This window comes from Myotis brandtii, unplaced genomic scaffold (genome assembly GCF_000412655.1).
Source record: "Myotis brandtii unplaced genomic scaffold, ASM41265v1 scaffold544, whole genome shotgun sequence".
In the NCBI taxonomy this organism is placed as follows: Eukaryota; Metazoa; Chordata; class Mammalia; order Chiroptera; family Vespertilionidae; genus Myotis; species Myotis brandtii.
In genome coordinates this window covers 664,778-671,149 of record NW_005370008.1, presented here as the reverse complement: position 1 = coordinate 671,149, position 6,372 = coordinate 664,778, and positions in this window count along the sequence as shown.

Here is a 6,372-nt window from a genome sequence, read left to right as displayed (position 1 = left end):
GGAATGTTGGAGTCTGCAGCAAGCAAGCCTCGTGCTCGCTTCAGTGCCTGGCTGCCGGCCGCCATCTTGGCTGACAGTTAATTTGCATATACTCACTGATTAGCCAATGAAAAGGGTAGCGGTCGTACGCTAATTACCATGTTTCTCTTTTATTAGTGTAGATGATTTCAGGGTGTTTTAATCTGAAATATTTCCCTTTTACCTTCAAAGAGAAGCATTATCTAATATATGTATTATGTATATTGATGGAACTTTATTTCCTTAGTTTTGTATGAATTCCCTCAAAAGTTTGAGAGACATATCCACAAAATTTGTAGATTATTTATTCCTTAACATCTTTTTATCTGTTTTTTCCTCTCCATCCCACTGCCTTTCTCTTTGTTTAGGTACATCTCATCCATCCCAGAAACACCATCGTATCCTCCTGGTGGGTTCATGCAGGTCATGTTGCCTGTTGTCAGCATATTTTCCAATGAGTTGCTTCCCTTGTGCTCCTCTTGGATGCAAAGCCCCTGCATGGTGCTCTGCAGGATCTACTCCAATTGCTAGTGTGGCTCTAACTGTGGCCATGAAATGCCATCAAATAGAGAATTCTAAATCGGGTCCTAGTAAACTGAACTTTTGCTGAAAGATTATAACTTGGGTATAACAGGTACATATCTTTTCCACAGCTGATTTTGATAACATCCCTGGAGAGCCAGGGTGCTCCATCAGTAGTCAGGATGGCCCGTTGGAAGTGAAGTTCAATGTCCCGAGACTTCCCAGGCACCATTTCTCTTTGTCCTCTAGTCTCAGCGCCCCAAACACTGAACAGCCCACTTACCTTTTCAAAGGCTGGGAAATAACGATTTGTTGTTTTCTCTCTGATCTGGGTCATCTTGGCATCTTTTTGGGCATAGTGGGAAACGCATGGTCATTTCATTCAAATTTGCAATACCTTCTGAATACATATCAATCCTGAAAGACAAAAATGACCCAATTGTCAACTGTCACCTGCCTTACATGTTATAGTTTAAAAATGTAAGAGAATGGGGTATTGGGAGATGGCAAAATTATTCACCTCCATTGGGTGAATTTTTATATATCAGTCATTCAGCTATAATTTTCTTTTAACTTTAACATTTCATATCAAGGTGGATATCTACGTCTAAAATTTTTGTTATGCCCATGACCAAATATACTGACAGAGAACATCAGTGTGGTGTCCAGAGTCACAGGCATAGAGAAATTGGTGGAGTCATTGCAAGTACCCACTGAGATGCTACCTAGGGTTTGCCATCTCTGCTGTGGTTGGTTCTGGGCACAAACTGTGTGTGATCCACAAGGCTAAAGGCCTGCCACCTGAAGAATCAGCAGAGAGTCCCTGGCACAGACACCTCAGTCATGTCCTTCTCCCTCTCTGATCCTGTTACACCACCCAGGCCCGTTTATATGCCCATTATTGGCAGTTCTTCCAATGAGTTCCCATCGAATACAGTCCCCAAAGAACACAGTTCCCAACCCTCTCCATGTGCTGTTTCTAAACTTTGACCACGTTTGCACTGCTCAAGACTCCACCTAAAACATCCCCTGAATGGGTGCGATCCTTTATATATTAGTAGTGCCAACCAGTGCATATTAAAGAGGAGTTTTGTTCTAAACTGGGTTTTCTACAATACTTATAAATATACCAGCTTTATTGAAATACTATATTTACACACCATAAATATCACCCTTTATGTAAGGTGTACTATTCAGTAGTTTTTAGTACATTCTGAAATCATCATCACATTCTCTCATGCCAGAACATTTCCTATCGTGCCCAAAAGAAATTCTGTGCTCTTGACTGTTGCTTCCTATTTCCCCAAAACTCCTTCCCCAGGAGATCACACACTACTTTCTGTTTATACGGATTTGAATGTCTGGATATTTCATATGAATGGAATCATTTTACATACGGCCTTTTGTGTGTGGTTCCTTTCATTTTGTATGCTATTTTTAAAGTTCATTTATCTTGTCACCTACATCAGAATTTTGTCCTCTCTATGGCTAAATTACATTCCATTGTATAAATATTGCACTCTGTTCATTCATTCACCAGTTGATGGACATTTCTATTGTCTCCACTTTTTAAATATTGTGAGCAACGCTGCTATGAACATTTGTGTGCATGTTGGGGAAGGTCATCAAGAAGATGTGAGTGTCATTTGACCCACAAGCTTGACCTGGGCAATTGGAGGCTCCCCACTCCCTCCCCTGTGCTTGGAATGTGCTCTCCACATGCCTTCCCCAGGACACAGCCTTGAGTTAGGAATGTGGTGATAAGACCATCTGGACTTGGTATGTGACCCAGTTAAGGCCTCTATATAACCTTTTAAGATCCTGGAAGGTGGACTCAGAAAACTACTTGTCTTGTGGTCATGAACAAATTTCCTTGTTTATTAAACCTGCCACCTACCAATAAGGACTAGAGGGCCTTTTTCTTCAGTCTCTCCCTGCCCTTCACAGATAGGAGCCAGTTTCAGATTTCACCTGAGGGCTCCCAAGGAGGTCTATGAAGCCACAGTACAAGGTTTAGTGTGGATGTAGTGTTTATTATCTTGGGCACATACCTAGAGGTGGAGGTGCTGACATAGGATAAGTCTATGTTCAACGTTTTGAGTAAGTGGTACCAGTTCCTTACAAGTTTTAGTTTCAATCATGTGGTTCCCTCTCAAAAAGAACACCCCCACCCCACCCCACCCCCAGATGTAGCTGCCTTGAATAAATCTGGCTGCTTCAGTAAAAAAAAAAAAATGTTCTAAGTAAACCGGGCTTCTTGAAAACCTGCCTCTGCTAACCCTTATCAAGAGGGTTGGTGTGGAGAGAAGCAGCTGAGTTGGAGTGAGAATGAAGGGGAAACGGGGATTCACAGGGGGAGAGCAGGTCAGGGATATGGCAGGCTTCCAGCCTGGGCAACGCTGTGGGCCAGCAGGGCCAATCTCAGAATGGAAACCCGATTTCTGTTTGTGGTTTGGTTAGTTTGAGTTGCCTGAGGGGCAGTCAGATGGATGTGTCCAGAAGGCAGAGGTACACGGGTCATGTGCCAGGAGAAAGGTCTGGGCAGAGCTCTCCCCGACACCTGCCCCTGGAGTTCAGCTTCTGATTTCAAGGGACCCTTCTGGTCCCCTGTGAGGGAGCTGCCTGCTCTTAGTCTGCTTCGGGGGGAAGGGGTGGGGATGATGTCCCAGGGAAGGAGGATGTGAGTTGCCTTCCAAGTTGACAGAAACTTAACCCACGTCATAGCGAGACTGACCTGTATTACAGGATCTTTCCTTCTCCCTCTGGGAGACCTCAGGGCTTCCTCTCTCCCAGGTTCATCCAGGAGAAACCAGCTCTGAGCTGGGCACACAGCCCTGCCCCTGCCTCTCCTCCCTCCTGACCAGGTTACCTTATTTCAGCTCAGAAGCCACAGGGTTTTGCCCCTGACAGCCCACAGCTCATCTCCAGCATCTTGTTCCTCGGTCCCCTCAAACTCAGCTTCTCAGAAACCAAAATCAAAGTCTGCTCCACAGGCTCCTCCTCCTCCTCTCCGTTTCCTCCTTAGAGCTAAGGCAGCACTGGCAGCCAAGGTGTTCACACAGTGGACTTGCCTCTCCTTGCCTGCCCCCTGGATGACACAGAGCCATGGCAACGCAACTCCCAACTGCCATGCCTGTCTCTCTTCCACTGCCCGTCTCTCTCTTCCACTGCCCATCTCTCTCTTCCACTGCCCGAGATCAGGCCTCATGATTTCTCACCTCCACCACCCCAGTAACCTCCCCAACTGCAGCTTCACTGCCCTCTGGTCTGCTCTCTACTTGCAACCAGAGTGGTGGTAACCATGCAGAAACTCCATTCCTTTCTCTTTGATTCAAACTGGCTTACCCAGCACCCTGGCTCACCTACCTCTTTCTCCCCCCACGTCCATTCCCTTAATCATTAAGTCCTCCAAACAATGAGGTTCTGGTCGGAATCAAACCATCTTAGGAACAAAGCCTCTCTGCTGACCACAGAGACAGAGTGTCAGCCAAACTAGACATGACATCGAGGCCTCAGTTGTGTTTCAGCTCGAGACCCAGAAAAGCAGAACCAGCCCACCAACCACACCCTTGTGAAACCAGACAGAGCAATGCCATGGCTGACATCAGGACCAGATGCAATGATAACTACCCCCTACCCTAGCATCGACCAATCATTAGAACCATGACCATGACCACGACCCTAACTCCCTTAGTCATCATGATTAATGACTTCTTCCCCTTCATAATGTGTCTATTAGAAGCCATCCGGAGCCACATCTTTGAGCATTTGCTCACCTGTGACTCTGGGCTTGGCGCCATTTCCTCAGTTAATAAACCTGCTGCATTTGATTGGGCTTTGATGCACACAAGCAAATGAACCCCTTTAGTTCAATAACAGTTTTTCTAAGATGCAAGTCTGAGGATCACCACCTTCTTTACCTCCTTCAGTGACTCCCATGCCTGCAAGGGTGCCTCCTCACATCCCTCCTCACCCTGAGCTCCAGCCCAATTGCAGCCTTGGGCATGGAGGGGCCTCTTGCCTTCCTCCTGGGCACATTCACTAGCCCTGCTTGACCAGTCTGGATTGGGGTAGAGGAAACACTAGATATCCTGAAACATCTTTGGGGCAGAAAATATATGGAATTACCCATAAAGGGAGGAATCTTGTTTCAAGGACATAGGAGCCAACCTGAAATATCTTCCAAAGGTCAAAGCTAGAACAATAAAATGTATATTAACAGTATTAGATCGTTCCCTTATGGTAAAATATCCATAAGTCTATGCTGCTATAAGTAAATAATTGAGTAAATAAATAAGGGAGAAGAGATAGCTCTTTCTTACAAGAGAATTTAAATTGCTCCCTGTAGAAGGAATGAGGAAAATCGCCATTAAGCAAACACTATAGTAACATTTGCTGTAGGCAAGATCCCTAATGAATGTTAAAGTTGGTGGCTGAAAGCTCATTTAGAAACAGAATATTTGCATAGTCACAAAGTACTTCCCTATAAAATATTTACTAATTCCAAATAGGAACATTATAGCTGACAAGACTGGCAGACACTACTTGAGTCAAAGGATCAAGGTTAGCTTCATTGTTAATAAGACATATTTTGTCTTGGTTATGATGCTATGTCCGGAAGTGATGCCCCTAGATAGGAACAGCATAACTTCTGTAGTATTCTTGCAAAAAAACATATAACTTCAATCAAGCCACGAGGAAACATCAGGCAGAGCCATATTGAGGGACATTAGGCCAGTGTTCTCCTAGAGCCCCAAGGTCGACAAATAGAGAAAGACTGAGAAATTGTCTCGGATTGGAGGAGTCTATGGCAACTAATCGGTGTGAAATCCTGGACTGAAAAAAAGACAGCCAAAGTGGTTTTTCTTTTCTCTTCTTTTTGAAATATAATTGACCTTCAGCATTATATTAGTTTCCAGAGTACAACATAATGATTCAATATATGTATACTAGAGGACTGGTGCACGAAAATTTGTGCACTCAGGGGGAGTCCCTCAGCCCAGCCTGCACCCTCTCACAATCTGGGACCCCTCAGGTAGGGTCCCTAGGTCTCCCCTCAGATCAGGGCCTATCAGGGCTTTCCTTCCTCCGGCTGCAGGCAGCCGCCCCACTCCTGTAGTTGCCATTGTTTGCCATCTGTGCAGCATTGCCCCCCCTACCCTGCCACCAGTGGCCTCCCTCTGTAGGCGACAGGTGTGGGGTGCGATGGTTTGGCTGGCCTGGGGCTCCCTCTGTGGGGAGATCACTGGCCAGCCGCACACCTGCCACAGAGTCACCACTGTTGGACTGGGCCTCCCTCTTTCTTTGCTGGGGGGTGGGGCCAGTCTTGCGAGGGGCTGTGGTGGTTCTGGTCTCTGGTTGTTCTGGTCGTTAAGCTTATGGTGGCTGGCCTTTTATTATATAGGATTAGAGGCCCAGTGCACAAAGATTTGTGCACTGGGTGGGGGGGTCCCTCAGCCCGGTCTATGCCCTTTTGCAGTCTGGGACCTCTCAGAGGATGTCCACCTGCTGGCTTAGGCTCGCTCCCTGGGGGATCGGGCCCAAGCTGGCAGTCAGACATCCCTCTGGCAGCCTGGCAGCCCTCGGGGGATTGTCCACTTACCAGCAGGGAGTAGACCTAAGCTGCAGTTGGACATCCTTAGTGCTGCTGAGGAGGTGAGAGAGGCTCCCGCCACCACTGCTGTGCTGGCAGCCATCAGCCTGGCTTGTGGCTGAGCAGAGCTCCCTCATGTGGGAGCGCACTGACCACCAGGGGACAGCTCCTGCATTGAGCATCTGCCTACTGGTGGTCAGTGTGTGTCATAGTGACCAATCATTCCCAGTCGTTCTGCT